Below are 20,230 nucleotides of genomic sequence, written 5' to 3'. Positions count from 1 at the left end.
TGGCCACTCAGCTCTGCTCGGTTCCCATCCATTGTTTTTTTGTGCAAACAACTCCAGAGTTGTGAACTAGTTAACCACCAAAATGAGTGGAAAAAGGCCTGCTGCTGGTGGAAAGGGGAATAGTCGTGTTGGGAAGGGGAAAAAAGGTTGTGTCCGTGGGGTAGGTGTTAAATAGTGTTGAGCCACCCCCGTAGTGTTCGAGTTCGGTTCGGTTCGTCGAACACCCGTGTGTTCGCCGAACTGTTCGTCGAACTGTTCGTCGAACACCTTCGAACACCGTTAAAACCAATGGCAGGCAAACAAAAACACATAGAAACACATAGAAAACACCTTCAAAGGTGTCCAAAAGCTGACAAACTGCTCAGAAGACACAACTAACACATGGAAAAGTGACAAGTACATATAGTCATGCGAAAAGAAAAGAGGTGGAGGAGTAAAAGGAGGGGGAGACACAGATATAGGCATGTCATGCCCTTCTAAAATCCAAAAAGTGAGAAGCCGAGACGGCCAGTCCGCTCCTGCCCGTGCCACCTCCGTGTCGCCGGGTTTGTGCCAGAGCCGCGGTGAACCCTGACGGCCAGCCCCCCTCTCCCAATACTGGTGCCTGTCCGCTGGTGGGTCGAGAGAGCCCCCCTGTGGTGGAGGCAGCTCTAAGCTTTTTAATTTAAATTGTCCCTCTAATTTGAATGAATAAACTTTAAATCCATTTACAAGGATCTATTGGAGGGCAAGTCTCATGCCAGCAGCCGCGTAATTCCAGCTCCAGTAGCGTCCACTAAAGCTGCTGCAGTTAAAAAGCTTTTATAAGGATCGAGCTCGGCTGTCCACCGCAAGGCATCCTAGTGCCAGTCCCAGCCCCTATGCCTTGGGGTGCCTCCTGATGCTCTTCACTAAGTATCCCGTGGTCCCGAAGCATTTCCTTTGAAAAAATTAAGTGTCCAAACTACAGGTGGTGTAGCTTGCTTAACAGCCGGGATAATCCGCTGACTAGCAGACACTGCTACTAGGCACAAAGTATTTCCTGGGCTAGATGCAGTTAAAAATTTGTAAGTAGATACTCTCGTTGGATGCTGAGAAAGCATTCCATAGAGTCTCCTGGCACGCCATATATGATTCTCTTAAAAAGCTTGGGGTAGGGGTCTAGGGGACCCTTTTATAGCCAAAATCACGGCCCTGTATCACAATACGTCACCTAGGCTGAAGATAAATGGAACTGTAGCACCGAGGGCTCGGTTGCTACAGACGTATTGCACCTCACCCAGAGGTGTGATATCTCACTCTCAGATAAGGATGGAGTGTGGATCAGGACCCGACACGTGCATGCATTACACCACATTGCCGTGGGGCAGGGCGACCAATATGCCCCTGAGATGGGCACGACAGTCCCTGTCCCTGGCTGGAGTGGGGGGAGGGAACACTGAGGAAGGGGAACCCTGCAGTGCAGGAGCAGGGAGGAAGCAGTTCCTGGGTGCATTGAGAAGGGAGTATAAAAGGTGGGCACCATCTTAGTTCAGTGCAGAGAAGTCTGAGCAGAAGTGGCAGGGAGCAGGGGCTCTGCATGAGCTCTGCTCCGGAGGCGGGCCTAGTAACAGAGGCCCAGGCCTGCAAGAGGGAGAAGGAAGGAAGAGGAGCGGAGAAGGCTCCAGGAACGAGGAATGAAGGGATCCCAGGGGTGCGGATGGGCGAGTCGCCACCGCACGCCCGAATCCACCTGCGTGGAGGGGTCAGGCCAAAGGGGGAGACCGGTCCCCGAACTAGTGGAGGCAGGAAACGACCCTCAGCTAGAAACCGGAGGCTCTGACATTTTATGTGGCGCAGCCCCTTGCTCCACCCGCTAGGAAGGCACCACATAGGGTAAGGGAAACTGGCGCCAAGTTTACCAAGAGGAGGCCCGAGGCAGCCGGACAGAAGTGTTGGTAAGAAAGGCCAGACAAAAGACACACAAAGGGGGTCCTGTGAAGCGCTCCAAAGTTATCTGGGAGTTGTCTGAGCCCCTCACCTGGTGAGCACAGTACGACGTGGGCAGCCGTTACCTGCAGACGTGGTCTGGATAATAAGAACTGTGAGTAAAGGCCCTGAACTGCATCACTGACTCCGTGTCGTTACTGCTGCTGCCCTGCACCATCACCCCCATCCTCCGCATACACTGCCCTGAGGCTATACTCCTCCCGTGGGGAGTTATGCTACGCTCTGCTGCACCCACAACACCAGCCTTAGCGGTCTGCCCTGTAGCGGCGGTTCACTCTGACCGCAATCCACGGGTGGCGTAGTCGGACATTTAAACATCAAAACCACATAAATAGTTCCACCACTGGTTTGACCGCCCTGAGCCACGGAACCGGATCGCCGCCACGAAGACTACAACCACCAGCATCCACCAAAAAGGGTCCGGCTCCGGGTGTCCCAAGGCCCAGGGGGTGCGTCAGAACATTTTCATCACCTTTCACAATCACCAATGGGACAAGGCAGGGATGTCCTCTGTCCCCTCTCTTATACATCCTAGTGACGGAGCACCTGCTCTCATCAATTCGCCATAACCCCAATATTAGGTAGATTGAGGTGGGAGGCACCGAGTACAAGTGCTCTCTATTTGCTGATGATGTCCTAGTATATATCACTCAATCACATATATCCATCCCTGCTGTTATGGCTGAAATAGATCACTTTGTTACATGGTAAAATTTTAAAATCAATGCAGCGAAGTCTGAGGCCCTCGATGTCTCCCTCCCTAAATCCATATAGGATTCCATCCAGTCCAACTTTCCCTTTGCCTGGCCCTCACAGGGTATCAAATACTTAGGAATTCCTATTCATAGAGACCTCTCCCATCTATGTTATCTTAATTTTGGGCCCTTTATTGAACAATTCCATACAGACCACGGTTGGCAAGTTGGAACTGTGAGATTCACTACGTGCACCACTGGTATTTTGTGGAAAAGCACATGTAAGATTCTGCAACAGTCTCTGCTGATACTCCTGCATGCGTGCATCCCTTTCTATGGCAGGAATAATTTCTGCAAATTTACTTTTGTACCGGGGATCTAACAGTGTGGTAACCCAGTAGTCAGGATTATTTCTAATTCTCACAATTCGAGGGTCATGTTGCAGGTAGTGCAGCAAGAAGGCACTCATGTGTGTTGCGCATCCAGGAGCACCAAGTCCCTGTTGTGTTGGTGGCGAGGTAACAATCATGCTTCCTTCCTCTGTCCTCTCCCCCCAACCTCGCACAACAGAAATGTGATCAAGGTCTCCCTCATCTGATGAGTCTTCCATCAGTTCGTCCTCCACTTCTTCCTGGGCTCCTGCACCTTCCTCACTAGTTTGGCTGCTACCATGCGCCCTGGTAAAATCATCTCCCCCACCCTCACATGCCTGCCGCCCTGGTGCTGCCGACCGTCTGGACCTTGCAGATGTTAGCCCTTCCGCATACAACTCCTCCTCCTCTACTTCCTCCACCTCCTCTTGTGCCACCACCTGACTCCGAATTCTGTTTAACATGTGCTCCAGCATGTAAATCACCGGAATAGTCATGCTGATAATGGCATCGTCAGCACTAAACATCTTCGTCGCCATTTCAAAACTGTGCAGAAGGGTGCATAGGTCCCTGATCTGAGACCACTCCTCCAGCGTGATTTGCCCCACCTCTGAATCTCGTTGGCCCAGGCTATACGTCAGAACGTATTGCACCAGGGCTTGTCGGTGCTGCCACAGTCGCTGCAACATGTGCAGAGTTGAATTCCACCGGGTAGGCACATCGCATTTTAGCCGGTGAAGTGGCAGGCCCAACGACTTCTGTAGAGATGTAAGTCGCTGAGCTGCGGGATGCGAACGGCGGAAGTGAGCACACAGCGACCGTGCCCTCTGCAGAAGGCCATCTAGTCTGGGATAGTGGGCTAAAAATTGCTGGACAACCAGGTTCAACACGTGAGCCATACAAGGCACGTGTGTGACATTGCCCCGGCGAAGGGCCGCACCCAGGTTTGCAGCATTGTCGCACACGGCCTTCCCTGGTTTCAGGTCCAGTGGAGACAACCATTCATGAAATTGGTTCTCCAGAGCTGACCACAACTCCTCAGCTGTGTGACTCACATTTCCCAGACATTTCAATGTAAAAACCGCCTGATGACGTTGAGCCCTACTGCCAGCATAGTAAGGAGGTGTGCAGGATCCCTTCTGCGCAGTTAGAAAGCTTGTGGCATGACCAGGCAGGCTTTGGGTGCAGGTGGAAGACCGAGAGGAGGTTGAGGAGGCAGAAGCAGTGGAGGAAAAATGACATAAAGAGGATTGACGCACAACTCGTGGGGACGGCAAGGCTTGGACAGCAGCCCCTTGTCCTGCTGTCACCATAGTTACCCAGTGCCCAGTCAGCGACATGTAACGCCCCTGTCCATGCCTACTCGTCCAAGTGTCTGTGGTGAAATGCACCCTGTCACACACAGAGTTTCTCAAAGAAGCGGTGATGTTGTGTGCGACATGCTGGTGGAGCGCAGGCACACCTTTCTTTGAGAAGTAGTGCCGACTGGGCATCTGGTACTGGGGCACTGCGACGGACATAAGGTCTCGAAAATCCTCTGTGTCCACCAGGCGGAAAGGCAGCATTTCTGTAGCCAAGAGCTTGCAGATGGTGAAATTCAACCTCTTAGCTTTCTCATGGCTAGGAGGAAATGGTCTTTTACTTGTCCACATCTGAGGGACCGAGGGCTGGCTATTGTGCTTAGACGGGGTTGATAAGGGTGTCCCCGGCAAACTGCCGGTCTGTGAGGAAGATGCAGGCGGACATGTTAGGTTGCCTTGATCCAAAGTTGGTGCTATCGATGTCGGACAGCGCTCAAGACCAGCTGGTGTTACCACCTCCAAAGAAAATTATGACCTGCCAATCACGCTGGCTGTTGCGGGTAAAGAGGTGGCAGGTCTGCGCCCCAAAACAGGTGTGACTGCTGTCCCCCCAGTCACAGAGGATGAAGAGGCCGCGGATGCACAAGATATGGCAGACGGTGGTTGGCCCGGCCGGCTAGACCGCATTGTAGCACACTGAGCTTCCCACTGCAACTTATGCTTCATGTCCATGTGCCGGTTCATGCATGAAGTACTCAAACTATGTATTTTTTGGCCTCTACTTAGCTTTTGCTGACAAATGTTACAGATAACACGAGTTGGGTCATCTTTATCGATCTGAAAAAATGCCCAGGCTATGCAAGGCTTAGCACCCATGCGACCTGAAGAGCCACCACGACTTGTGGTGAGAGGCAGAGTTGTGTTTGAGGATGCAGTTGTTGACGTGCTTCCAGTACTACGTCTCTGTCCAGGAAGGCGCAACCTGACCTCGTCGTCACTAGCATCTTCCTCCACCTCCTCTGCTGACCTCATCTCTTGGCTGACTGTGGGTTGACAGTAAGTGGGATCTCCGACCTCATCATCATCACCCTGTGCGTTATCACACCCGTCGTCCTCAGAGCCAACCTGTTCCTGCCCTGACAAAAAACTAAAGTTGTCGCTCCAATCAGGTATTTGAGTCTTATCATCGTCTTCCTCATTGTCTCCACCAACAGGAGTTACAGTTTGGGAATGAGGGTCTACATTATGGTCAGAACCTTCTGCGTCTGGTCCTGGATCCGACTCATAAAGATTCTGGGCATCAGTGCAGATCATTTCCTCGTCTGGATTCACAGAAGCGCTGGAGTCGACCTCTGATTCCCAGGCTATAGTATGAGTAAACAGCTCTGCAGACTCAACCATCTGTTCTACCTCATACTCAGACGGGCAGCTGGAGATTTGGGAGCTGTGAGGAAGCAAGTGCGATTTGGGTGACACCTTTGAGGACTGGAGTATTTGTGATGTTGAAGTTGATGTGGAGGAGAGCCCACTTAAAGGAGCACTTGATAGCCGTTGAAGCACCTGCTGTTTTTGTGCCTCATCTGGAATTTGTAGCGATTGGCGTGGCCGTAAGAAAGGGATCTTATCACATTGTCCGCTAAAAGAAGTAGACATTTTAGTTTGGCTGGAAGATGGTCTTTCTTCTGCACCTACCCCACGGACACAACCTTTTTTCCCCTTCCCAACACGCCTATTCCCCTTTCCACCAGCAGCAGGCCTTTTTCCACTCATTTTGGTGGTTAACTAATTCACAACTCTGGAGTTGTTTGCACAAAAAAACAATGGATGGTAACCGAGCAGAGCTGAGTGGCCAAACTGTGGTATTAGGCCAAAACTATTGGCTGGGTTAGATGCAGAAAAAAAATATTTTTAATTTGCAACCTGATGGAGGTCAGTATAAATGGACTAATAGACCAAGTCCCACACACCGCTAGAAGCCCAAATATTTTTTCAGAGCTAGATGCAGAAAAAAATTATTTTTAATTTGCAACCTGATGGAGGTCAGTATAGATGGACTAATAGACCAAGTCCCACACACCGCTAGAAGCCCAAATATTTTTTCAGAGCTAGATGCAGAAAAAAATTATATTCAATTTGCAACCTGCTGGAGGTCAGTATAGAAGGACTAATAGAACAAGTCCCGCACACTGCTAGAAGCCCAAATATTTTTTCAGAGCTAAATGAAGAAAAAAATTATTTTTAATTTGCAACCTGATGGAGGTCAGTATAGATGGACTAATAGACCAAGTCCCACACACTGCTAGAAGCCCAAATATTTTTTCAGAGCTAGATGCAGAAAAAAATTATTTTTAATTTGCAACCTGATGGAGATCAGTATAGATGGACTAATAGACCAAGTCCCACACACCGCTAGAAGCCCAAATATTTTTTCAGAACTAGATGCAGAAAATTTTTTTATTCAATTTGCAACCTGATGGAGGTCAGTATAGATGGACTAATAGACCAAGTCCCACACACTGCTAGAAGCCCAAATATTTTTTCAGAGCTAGATGCAGAAAAAAATTATTTTTAATTTGCAACCTGATGGAGGTCAGTATAGATGGACTAATAGACCAAGTCCCACACACTGCTAGAAGCCCAAATATTTTTTCAGAGCTAGATGCAGAAAAAAATTATTTTTAATTTGCAACCTGATGGAGGTCAGTATAGATGGACTAATAGAACAAGTCCCACACGCTGCTAGAAGCCCAAATATTTTTTCAGAGATAAATGAAGAAAAAAATTATTTTTAATTTGCAACCTGATGGAGGTCAGTATAGATGGACTAATAGACCAAGTCCCACACACTGCTAGAAGCCCAAATATTTTTTCAGAGCTAGATGCAGAAAAAAATTATTTTTAATTTGCAACCTGATGGAGGTCAGTATAGATGGACTAATAGACCAAGTCCCACACACCGCTAGAAGCCCAAATATTTTTTCAGAGCTAGATGCAGAAAAAAATTATATTCAATTTGCAACCTGCTGGACGTCAGTATAGAAGGACTAATAGAACAAGTCCCACACACTGCTAGAAGCCCAAATATTTTTTCAGAGCTAAATGAAGAAAAAAATTATTTTTAATTTGCAACCTGATGGAGGTCAGTATAGATGGACTAATAGACCAAGTCCCACACACTGCTAGAAGTCCAAATATTTTTTCAGAGCTAGATGCAGAAAAAAATTATATTCAGTTTGCAACCTGATGGAGGTCAGTATAGATGGACTAATAGAATGATGCTATGCCCAAAAGATTTTACTTCACTAGGTGCAGTAAAAAAATTGGTATTCTATACACAGGTGGTATATCTTGCAACACAGATAGGCTACTCCACTGACTAACACACCCTGCAATAGGCCAAAAAGGATTAGCTTTGCTAGATTCAGCCAAATGCTGTGAAAAAAACTTGCACAGCACTGGCACAGACCTGCCTGGCAAAAACTGATAGGAACTGATGTAACCTAGTCCTGAAAAGGACTCCAATTACAATTAGTCTTTACTCCCACAATCTATCTATTTAAGAGCACAGACCTGCCTGATAAAAGTCGTAGGAAATGCTGTAACCTAGTCCTTAAAAGGACTGCAATCACAACTATTCCCTACTCCCAAGCTATCTGTATATTTGTGCGAAAATTGGCTTGAAATTAACAAGGTATAGCGCACACAGCAACAGCGGTGCCGTCTAACACGCAGCTGCAGCAGTGAGAAAATGGTGGCGACGGGGAAAATGGCTTGGTCTTATAGGGCAAGGACATGTGACATACACTGCCAATCACACATGCCCTTGCTTGTGTGAAAAAAAGCACTTCGCTCCGTGTGTGCGCTGCTGATAGGCTGACAGATTGCACCTCCCCACTGCAAATGCGGGAAAGAGAAAAAAAAATGGAGATCTTCATTGTTCCTGCAGAGATCCATCCCCTGCCCCTCCCCCCGCCCCGCTGTACACTCAAACTGCGTATTAACATTAATTTTCATCATTACTGAGAAAAAATCCAGTTATGATTTTGGTGCACGAACAGTTATCGAACATAACCTCGAACAGCCGAATTTTTCTCAAATTGTTCGTGTTCGCCGACCGGCTCGAACACCGCCCAAAACAGCTCGAATTTGAGATTGGCGAACAGTTCGAGTAGAACAACGCTCATCTCTAGTGTTAAAGCAACAGTAACATCTGCAGAAGAAAGAAAATCTTCCAGCCAAACTAAAATGTCTACTTCTTTTAGCGGACAATGTGATAAGATCCCTTTCTTACGGCCACGCCAATCGCTACAAATTCCAGATGAGGCACAAAAACAGCAGGTGCTTCAACGGATATCAAGTGCTCCTTTAAGTGGGCTCTCCTCCACATCAACTTCAACATCATAAATACTCCAGTCCTCAAAGGTGTCACCCCAATCGCACTTGCTTCCTCACAGCTCCCAAATCTCCAGCTGCCCGTCTGAGTATGAGGTAGAACAGATGGTTGAGTCTGCAGAGCTGTTTACTCATACTATAGCCTGGGAATCAGAGGTCGACTCCAGCACTTCTGTGAATCCAGACGAGGAAATGATCTGCACTGATGCCCAGAATCTTTATGAGTCGGATCCAGGACCAGACGCAGAAGGTTCTGACCATAATGTAGACCCTCATTCCCAAGCTATAACTCCTGTTGGTGGAGACAATGAGGAAGACGATGATAAGACTCAAATACCTGATTGGAGAGACAACTTTAGTTTTTTGTCAGGGCAGGAACAGGTTGGCTCTGAGGACGACGGGTGTGATAACGCACAGGGTGATGATGATGAGGTTGGAGATCCCACTTACTGTCAACCCACAGTCAGCCAAGAGATGAGGTCAGCAGAGGAGGTGGAGGAAGATGCTAGTGACGACGAGGTCAGGTTGCACCTTCCTGGACAGAGACGTAGTACTGGAAGCACGTCAACAACTGCATCCTCAAACACAACTCTGCCTCTCACCACAAGTCGTGGTGGCTCTTCAGGTCGCATGGGTGCTAAGCCTTGCATAGCCTGGGCATTTTTTCAGATCGATAAAGATGACCCAACTCGTGTTATCTGTAACATTTGTCAGCAAAAGCTAAGTAGAGGCCAAAAAATACATAGTTTGAGTACTTCATGCATGAACCGGCACATGGACATGAAGCATAAGTTGCAGTGGGAAGCTCAGAGTGCTACAATACGGCCTAGCCGGCCGGGCCAACCAGCTTCTGCCATATCTTGTGCATCCGCGGCCTCTTCATCCTCTGTGACTGGGGGGACAGCAGTCACACCTGTTTTGGGGCGCAGACCTGCCACCTCTTTACCCGCAACAGCCAGCGTGATTGGCAGGTCATCATTTTCTTTGGAGGTGGTAACACCAGCTGGTGTTGAGCGCTGTCCAACATCGATAGCACCACCTTTGGATCAAGGCAACCTAACATATCCGCCTGCATCTTCCTCACAGACCGGCAGTTTGCCGGGGACACCCTTATCAACCCCGTCTAAGCACAATAGCCAGTCCTCGGTCCCTCAGATGTGGACAAGTAAAAGACCATTTCCTCCTAGCCATGAGAAAGCTAAGAGGTTGAATTTCACCATCTGCAAGCTCTTGGCTACAGAAATGCTGCCTTTCCGCCTGGTGGACACAGAGGATTTTCGAGACCTTATGTCCGTCGCAGTGCCCCAGTACCAGATGCCCAGTTGGCACTACTTGTCAAAGAAAGGTGTGCTTGCGCTCCACCAGCATGTCGCACACAACATCACCGCTTCTTTGAGAAGCTCTGTGTGTGACAGGGTGCATTTCACCACAGACACTTGGACGAGTGGGCATGGACAGGGGCGTTACATGTCGCTGACTGGGCACTGGGTAACTATGGTGACAGCAGGACAAGCGGCTGCTGTCCAAGTCTTGCCGTCCCCACGAGTTGTGCGTCAATCCTCTTTATGTCAAAGTTCCTCCACTGCTTCTGCCTCCTCAACCTCCTCTCGGTCTTCCACCTGCACCCAAAGCCTGTCTGGTCATGCCACAAGCTTTCTAACTGCGCAGAAGGGATCCTGCACACCTCCTTACTATGCTGGCAGTAGGGCTCAACGTCATCAGGCGGTTTTTACATTGAAATGTCTGGGAAATGTGAGTCACATAGCTGAGGAGTTGTGGTCAGCTCTGGAGAACCAATTTCATGAATGGTTGTCTCCACTGGACCTGAAACCAGGGAAGGCCGTGTGCGACAATGCTGCAAACCTGGGTGCGGCCCTTCGCCGGTGCAATGTCACACACGTGCCTTGTATGGCTCACGTGTTGAACCTGGTTGTCCAGCAATTTTTAGCCCACTATCCCAGACTAGATGGCCTTCTGCAGAGGGCACGGTCGCTGTGTGCTCACTTTCGCCGTTCGCATCCCGCAGCTCAGCGACTTACATCTCTACAGAAGTCGTTGGGCCTGCCACTTCACCGGCTAAAATGCGATGTGCCTACCCGGTGGAATTCAACTCTGCACATGTTGCAGCGACTGTGGCAGCACCGACAAGCCCTGGTGCAATACGTTCTGACGCATAGCCTGGGCCAACGAGATCCAAAGGTGGGGCAAATCACGCTGGAGGAGTGGTCTCAGATCAGGGACCTATGCACCCTTCTGCACAGTTTTGAAATGGCGACGAAGATGTTTAGTGCTGACGATGCCATTATCAGCATGACTATTCCGGTGATTTACATGCTGGAGCACATGTTAAACAGAATTCTGAGTGAGGTGGTGGCACAAGAGGAGGTGGAGGAAGTAGAGGAGGAGGAGTTGTATGCAGAAGGGCTAACATCTGCAAGGTCCAGACGGTCGGCAGCACCAAGGCGGCAGGCATGTGAGGGTGGGGGAGATGGTTTTACCAGGGCGCATGGTAGCAGCCAAACTAGTGAGGAAGGTGCAGGAGCCCAGGAAGAAGTGGAGGACGAACTGATGGAAGACTCATCAGATGAGGGAGACCTTGATCACATTTCTGTTGTGCGAGGTTGGGGGGAGAGGACAGAGGAAGGAAGCATGATTGTTATCTCGCCACCAACACAACAGGGACTTGGTGCTCCTGGATGCGCAACACACATGAGTGCCTTCTTGCTGCACTACCTGCAACATGACCCTCGAATTGTGAGAATTAGAATTAATCCTGACTGCTGGGTTGCCACACTGTTAGATCCCCGGTACAAAAGTAAATTTGCAGAAATTATTCCTGCCATAGAAAGGGATGCACGCATGCAGGAGTATCAGCAGAGACTGTTGCAGAATCTTACATGTGCTTTTCCACAAAATACCAGTGGTGCACGTAGTGAATCTCACAGTTCCAACTTGCCAACCGTGGGACCGCCAAGTGTTCAGCACTCAAACCGTAACAGAACCACAGTATCTGCTGGTAACATCAATTTTGCGGAATCATTTCACCACTTTTTTAGCCCATCCTTTGCAAGGCCACAGGAGACAAGAAGTCTGACACATAGTCAACGCCTAGAGACGATGGTACAGGAGTATCTCCAAGTAAACATTGAAGCCATGACTGTGTCACTGGACCCTTGCTCTTTTTGGGCTTCCAATCTGGATAAATGGCCGGAGCTAGCCACTTACGCCTTGGAGATCTTGTCATGCCCCGCAGCCAGCGTTCTGTCTGAACGTGTGTTCAGCGCTGCTGGTGGTGTGCTGACAGATAAGCGCACGCGGCTCTCCACTGATAATGTAGACAGACTCACGTTCATAAAGATGAACAAATCATGGATCCGAAACGACTTTTCTACCCCTGTGTCATCCTGGGGAGAGTAAAAGCTTGATGATTGGTTAAAATCACCCTACCAACCGTTTTAAGCTTTCAAATTACTAATCATGTTTATCTGTATCTTGGCTGGAAAATAATTTGGGCTTTGTAGCAGTGTGCAGCACTGATCCTATTAGGCCATCTATACTAAAGCTTCACCAGATTTAAAATTAATAATAATTTTTAGCTGCATCTAGCCCGGAAAATAATTTTGGGGCTCCGAGATGCGCAAGACACATAAGTGCCTTCTTGCTGCACTACCTGCAGCATGACCCTCATATTGTCAGAATTCGAAGTAATCATGACTACTGGGTTGCCTCACTCTTAGATCCCCCAAACTTTTCGATCAACCTTTTCATTTTAATAAAGACCAAAAAAATGGTCATTTTTGAAATTATAAGCATTAGCAGGTTGTTAGAAACTGAAATCAAACAGTTTTCAACTCAAAACTTTATTCTAGGTGATGTTACATTTTCACATAGGACCCCTTGTTCGAAAGGAGCTTCTGAACTCTCTCGTTCATTGAATTTGTCAGGTTTTGGATGGTTTCTGCTTCAATTGTTTTGCATGAGGACAGAATACCCTCCCAGAGCTGTTGCTTAGATGTGAACTGCCTCCCGCCATCATAGACACTCCTTTTAATGATGCTCCAAAGGTTCTGAATGGGGTAGAGGTCAGGGGAGCATGGGGGTCACACCATAAGTTTGTCCCCTTTTATGCCCATATCAGCCAGAGATGCAGATGTTTTATGTGCAGCATGAGATGGTGCATTATCATGCAAAAAAATGATGGCAGGAAGTGCTGTTTGAGAAAATCCACATACATTATGGAGTTCATCTTTAGCGCCTTCAGGGATCCTAAAGGGGCCGACAATCTCTCTCCCCATGATTCCAGCCCAAAACATTACTCCACCTCCTCCTTGTTGGCGCTGTAGCCGTGTTTGCGTGGGGTGTCCATCAACCAGCCATCCTCCACTCCATCCATCTGGACCATCGAGCGCTGCACGGCACTCATCCGTGAACAAAACAGTTTTGAAATCAGTCTTCATGTAATGTTGGGCCCACTGGAGCCGTTTCTGCTTGTGTGAAGTGGATAGAGGAGGTCGACAGGATGGCGTATGCACAGCTGCAAACCTCTGAAGGACCCTGCATCTTGTTGTTCGGGGGACGTTGGAGGCACCAGCAGCTTCAAAAACTTGTCTGCTGCTATGACAAGGCTTTTTTTGCCGCTGCTCTTTCAACCTGACGTAATTGCCTGTAGGAAAGAGTCCTCAATTTGCCCTCATCAGCACGCACACGTGTGTACTGTGAATCAGCTACATACGTCTTGATTGCCAAGACACTTCATCCTGATCATCGCACAATGTTGATTGTAGTCATGCCTTGACCTAAACACTCCACAATTTGTTGCTTCTCAGCAGCCGACACATCCTTTTTCTTTCCCATATTTTCAGAAAATGTAGGCTGCTTAATAATGTGAGACAGCCTTCTTAAGTAGTCTTGCCTTTCATTGGACACACCTGCCAAACTAATTAGCACAGGTGTCTGCAATTGCTTACAGTGATATAAAGAGCCCTGACACACATCACCATCAATGAGTTTAACTGACAAACAAACAAATTCTTCCCTTATCACTCCTAAACACTTTTTGCATAATAATTTGGAACACAGTGTACATGTGCTTTTCCACAAAACACCAGTGGTTCACGTAGTGAATCTTACAGTTCTAACTTGCCAACCGTGGTCTGTATGGAGTTGTTCAATAAAGGGCCCAAAATTAAGATAACATAGATGGGAGAGGTCTCTATGAATAGGAATTCCTAAGTATTTGATACCCTGTGAGGGCCAGGCAAAGGGAAAGTTGGACTGGATGGAATCCTATATGGATTTGGGGAGGGAGACATCGAGGGCCTCAGACTTCGCTGCATTGATTTTAAAATTTGACCATGTAACAAAGTGATCTATTTCAGCCATAACAGCATGGATGGATATATGTGATTGAGTGATATACACTAGGACATCATCAGCAAATAGAGAGCACTTGTACTCGGTGCCTCCCACCTCAATCCACCTAATATTGGGGTTATGGCGAATTGATGAGAGCAGGTGCTCCGTCACTAGGATGTATAAGAGAGGGGACAGAGAACATCCCTGCCTTGTCCCATTGGTGATTGTGAAAGGTGATGAAAATGTTGTGACGCGCCCCCTGGGCCTTGGGACACCCGGAGCCGGACCCTTTTTGGTGGATGCTGGTGGTTGTAGTCTTCGTGGCGGCGACCCGGTTCCGTGGCTCAGGGCGGTCAAACCAGTGGCGGAACTATTTATGTGGTTTTGATGTTTAAATGTCCGACTACGCCACCCGTGGATTGCGGTCAGAGTGAACCGCCGCTCCAGGGCAGACCGCTGAGGCTGGTGTTGTGGGTGCAGCAGAGCGTAGCATAACTCCCCACGGGAGGAGTATAGCCTCAGGGCAGTGTATGCGGAGGATGGGGGTGATGGTGCAGGGCAGCAGCAGTAACGACACGGAGTCAGTGATGCAGTCCAGGGCCTTTACTCACAGTTCTTATTATCCAGACCACGTCTGCAGGTAACGGATGCCCACGTCGTACTGTGCTCACCAGGTGAGGGGCTCAGACAACTCCCAGATAACTTTGGAGCGCTTCACAGGACCCCCTTTGTGTGTCCTTTGTCTGGCCTTTCTTACCAACCCTTCTGTCCGGCTGCCTCGGGCCTCCTCTTGGTAAACTTGGCGCCAGTTTCCCTGACCCTATGTGGTGCCTTCCTAGCGGGTGTAGCGAGGGGCTGCGCCACATAAAATGTCACAGCCTCCTGTTTCTAGCTGAGGGTCGTTTCCTGCCTCCACTAGTTTCGGGGACCGGTCTCCCCCTTTGGCCTGACCCCTCCACGCAGGTGGATTCGGGCGTGCGGTGGCGACTCGCCCGTCCGCACCCCTGGGATCCCTTCGTTCCTCGTTCCTGGAGCCTTCTCCGCTCCTCTTCCTTCCTTCTCCCTCTTCCAGGCCTGGGCCTCTGTTACTAGGCCCGCCTCCGGAGCAGAGCTCATGCAGAGCCCCTGCTCCCTGCCACTTCTGCTCAGACTTCTCTGCACTGAACTAAGATGGTGCCCACCTTTTATACTCCCTTCTCAATGCACCCAGGAACTGCTTCCTCCCTGCTCCTGCACTACAGGGTTCTCCTTCCTCAGTGTTCCCTCCCCCCACTCCAGCCAGGGACAGAGACTGTCGTGCCCATCTCAGGGGCATATTGGTCGCCCTGCCCCACGGTAATGTGGTGTAATGCATGCAGGTGTCGGGTCCTGATCCACACTACATCCTTACCTGAGAGTGAGATATCACACCTCTGGGTGAGGTGCAATACCTCTGTAGCAACCGAGCCCTCAGGGTGCTACAGTTCCATTTATCTTCAGCCTAGGTGACTTATTGCGATACAGGGCCGTGATTTTGGCTATAAAAGGGTCCCCTAGACCCCTACCCCAAGCTTTTTAAAAGAATCATATATGGCGTGCCAGGAGACTCTATGGAATGCTTTCTCAGCATCCAACGAGAGTATCTAATTACAAATTTTTAACTGCATCTAGCCCAGGAAATACTTTGTGCCTAGTAGCAGTGTCTGCTAGTCAGCGGATTATCCCGGCTGTTAAGCAAGCTACACCACCTGTAGTTTGGACACTTAATTTTTTCAAAGGAAATGCTTCGGAACCACGGGATACTCAGTGAAGAGCATCAGGAGGCACCCCAAGGCATAGGGGCTGGGACTGGCAGTAGGATGCCTTGCGGTGGACAGCCGAGCTCGATCCTTATAAAAGCTTTTTAACTGCAGCAGCTTTAGTGGACGCTACTGGAGCTGGAATTACGCGGCTGCTGGCATGAGACTTGCCCTCCAATAGATCCTTGTAAATGGATTTAAAGTGTATTCATTCAAATTAGAGAGACAATTTAAATTAAAAAGCTTAGAGCTGCCTCTACCACAGGGGGGCTCGCTCGACCCACCAGCGGACAGGCACCAGTATTGGGAGAGGGGGGCTGGCCGTCAGGGTTCACCGCGGCTCTGGCACAAACCCGGCGACGCGGAGGTGGCACGGGCAGGAGCGGACTGAACGTGTCAGCTTCTCACTTTTTGGATTTTAGAAGGGCATGACATGCCTATATCTGTGTCTCCCCCTCCTTTTACTCCTCCACCTCTTTTCTTTTCGCATGACTATATGTACTTGTCACTTTTCCATGTGTTAGTTGTGTCTTCTGAGCAGTTTGTCAGCTTTTGGACACCTTTGAAGGTGTTTTCTATGTGTTTCTATGTGTTTTTGTTTGCCTGCCATTGGTTTTAACGGTGTTCGAAGGTGTTCGACGAACAGTTCGACGAACAGTTCGGCGAACTCACGGGTGTTCGACGAACCGAACCGAACTCGAACACTACGGGGGTGGCTCAACACTAGTCAGGAATGTCATAAGTCCTGTCTGGTTCCGGTTCGTCCTGCTCGACCTCGGTCTACTCCAGCTAACCTACCTGACCTGCTGGCACCCTACTGGTCATATGTGGATGTCTTTGATAAAATGGATGCAGAGACACTACCACCTCATAGGCCGTATGATTGTCCCATCGACCTAAAACCTGGTGTTTCACCTACTCTTGGGCGAATCTACCCCTTGTCGCAGGTCGAGACCCGTGCTATGTCTGAGTACATAGAAGAGAATATTGCTAGGGAATTTATCCAGAAATCCACCTCTCCAGCTGGCGCAGGATTCTTTTTCGTCAAAAAGAAAGACGGCTCTCTTCGTCCATGTATCGACTATAGGGGCCTAAACCAGATTACCATCAAAAATAAGTACCCCCTGCCTCTCATCTCAGAGCAGTTTGACTGCTTAAAAGGAACAAATATCTTCACTAAGTTCGATCTTTGTAGGCGTACAATCTGGCCCGCCTTCGCCAGGGACACGAGTGGAAACGACATCTTAGAATCATAGAATCATAGAATCATAGAATGGTAGAGTTGGAGGGGACCTCCTGGGTCATCTGGTCCAACCCCCTGCTCAAAGCAGGATTCACTAAATCATCTCAGACAGATATCTGTCCAGTCTCTGTTTGAAGACGTCCATTGAAGGGGAACTCACCACCTCTCGTGGCTGCCTGTTCCACTCATTGATCACCCTAACTGTCAAAAAGTTTTTCTAATATCTAATCTATGTCTCCTCCCATTCAGTTTCATCCCATTGCTTCTAGTCTTTCCTTGTGCAAATGAGAATAAAGATGATCCTTCTACAATGTGACAGCCCTTGAGATATTTGTAGACAGCTATTAAGTCTCCTCTCAGTCTTCTTTTTTGCAAGCTAAACATTCCCAAATCCTGTAACCGTTCCTCATAGGACATGGTTTGCAGACCGGTGACCATTCTGGTTGCTCTTCTCTGAACTTGCTCCTGTTTGTCGATGTCTTTTTTAAAATGTGGTGCCCAAAACTGGACGCAGTATTCCAGATGAGGTCTGACCAAAGAGGAGTAAAGTCGATAATGACTTCACGTGATCTAGACTGTATGCTTCTGTTAATACATCCCAGAATTGTATTTGCCTTTTTTGCTGCTGCATCACACTGTTGACTCATGTTCAGTATATGATCTATTAGTATACCTAAGTCTTTTTCACATGTACTGTTGCTTAGCTCTATTCATCCCATTTTGAATATGCTTTTTTCATTTTTATTGCCCAGATGTAGCATTTTTCCCTGTTAAAAACCATTCTGTTGGTTACTGCCCACTGCTCCAGTTTATTTAGGTCTTTTTGAATCCTCTCTCTTCTCTAGTATTAGCTATCCCTCCTAGCTTTGTGTCGTCAGCAAATTTAATCAGTTTACCCTCAATTCCTTAATCTAAATCTTTGATAAAGATGTTGAACAATACAGGTCCCAGGACAGAGCCCTGTGGTACCCACTTGAGACATTCATCCAACTGGATGTGAAGCCATTTATGACCACTCTTTGAGTCCGATCACTAAGCCAGTTATGAATCCACCTAACAGTTGCCTTGTCCATTCCATACTTGGTAATTTTTTCAATAAGGATGGTGTGAGATACTTTGTCAAATGCTTTGCTGAAGACAAGATATACTATATCTACAGCATTTCCCTGATCCACCCAGTCAGTTATTCTGTCATAGAAGGAAATTAAGTTAGTCTGACATGACTTGTTAGTTACAAACCCATGCTGACTCTGGTTAATCACTTCATTCTTATCCAGGTACTTACATACATGTTGTTTAATAATTTGTTCAAAGATCTTTCCTGGTATAGAAGTCAGAATCACAGGCCTATAGTTCCCTGGGTCCACCTTCTTCCCCTTTTTGAAGATAGGAACAACATTTGCTCTTCTCCAGTCTTCTGGGACTTCTCCTGTTCTCCAAGATTTTTCAAAGATTATGGAGAGTGGTTCTAAATTTTTTTCTACGATCTCCTTCAGTACTCTGGGGTGTAATTCATCTGGACCTGGAGACTTGAACTCATTTATGTTAGCTAAATATTCCCTCACAATCTTTCTGTTTACAGATAACTTAGATTCTTCTATTCCTTTAATAGGACAGTGTTTTCTGAGAGAAAACAGATGCAAAATAGGAATTAAAAAGTTCGGCCTTCGCAACATCCTTTCTTACCATTTCACCATTTTCATCCTGTAAAAATCCTATAGCATCTTTGACTTTTCTTTTACTTTTGACATACCCCCAAAATCCTTTTTTAATGCTTTTGACATCTCTTGCAAGCCTTAATTCATTGTCAGCTTTAGCTAACATGATACGTGCCCTGCAGGATCTGCAGACTGCATTATAATCTTCTTTAGATATGCCTCCCTCTTTCCATTTGATAAACATTTCTTTCTTTCTTTTTGTCATGTGTTTAAGTTCTGTGTTCATCCATCCTTGTTTCCTTAAATGCTTCCCATTCTTCCTACTTTTCGGGATTGTTAACGATTGTGCTTTGAGAATCTCATTTTTAAAAATTTCCGATCCTTCCTGGATATTTTTGTCCTTAAGGACATCCAGCCATTGGATCCATCCTATTCTCTTTCTGAGTCGCATAAAATCTGCCTTTCTGAAATCTAACCTTGAAGTTTGAGTCTTCACATGTCTTCCTCCTCCAGTTATCCAAAATTCTATAATAGCATGATCGCTGCCTCCTAGGGTTCCAGACACTTTTACCTCCTCAACCATTTCCTCCCTGTTTATAAGGATTAGATCCAAAGTAGCAGAGCCCCTTGTTTTCTCCCCTACCTTTTGGAAGATAAAGTTGTCAGCAAGAGAGGATAAGAATTTGCTTGACCTGTTAGCTTTACTTGAGAGAGATTCCCAAAAAATGTCTGGATAGTTGAAATCTCCCATGACCACTACGTCATATTTTTTGGAGAACTTGGTCATTTGATACATAAAGAGTTCATCCATATCTTCAGCTTGCCCAGGTGGCCTGTAGTAAATGCCTACAATGGTGTCCTTTCCGTTGTTCTCTCCTTGTATTCTTACCCAAACAGTTTCCACAGAACTCCCAGTCTCTGCTTCAATCTCTGTGCAGATATAAGCTTTTCTAACATACAATGCGACACCTCCTCCTCGATTATCAAGTCTGTTTCTTGCAAATAAGTTGTATCCTTTTAGCCTTTTATTCCAATCATGTGTATCGTCCCACCAAGTTTCAGTGATTCCAATGACATCATATTCCTTTTCCTGCGTTAGTAGTTCCAATTCTCCTTGTTTGTTGCCCATGCTTTGTGCATTTGTATGAAAAAATTTGTTTGTGATTGGTTTCTCTTCCTAGCATATTTTTATTATTTAATTTTTTTTGTCTTTGTTCTTCCTTTCCACTTCCAGTAGCAGAGATATCAATAGTATTTGTCAGCTGTATATCTTTTTCTGTCCTTTTGCTTCCCTTCCTACATTGTTCTAGTTTAAAGCTCTCCTGATGAGTGTAGCAAATACATGTTTTCCAGTCTTCGTAAGGTGCACCCCATCTCTAGCAAGTAGTCCATCATATAGGTAATTCATTCCGTGATCCAGAAATCCAAATCCTTGTTGACGGCACCATCGACGTAGCCAGTTATTCACC

This window comes from Phyllobates terribilis, unplaced genomic scaffold, assembly GCF_046119375.1.
Source record: "Phyllobates terribilis strain yellow unplaced genomic scaffold, ASM4611937v1 Scaffold_4__5_contigs__length_816908805, whole genome shotgun sequence".
Lineage (NCBI taxonomy): Eukaryota > Metazoa > Chordata > Amphibia > Anura > Dendrobatidae > Phyllobates > Phyllobates terribilis.
This window is presented reverse-complemented; position numbering follows the sequence as displayed.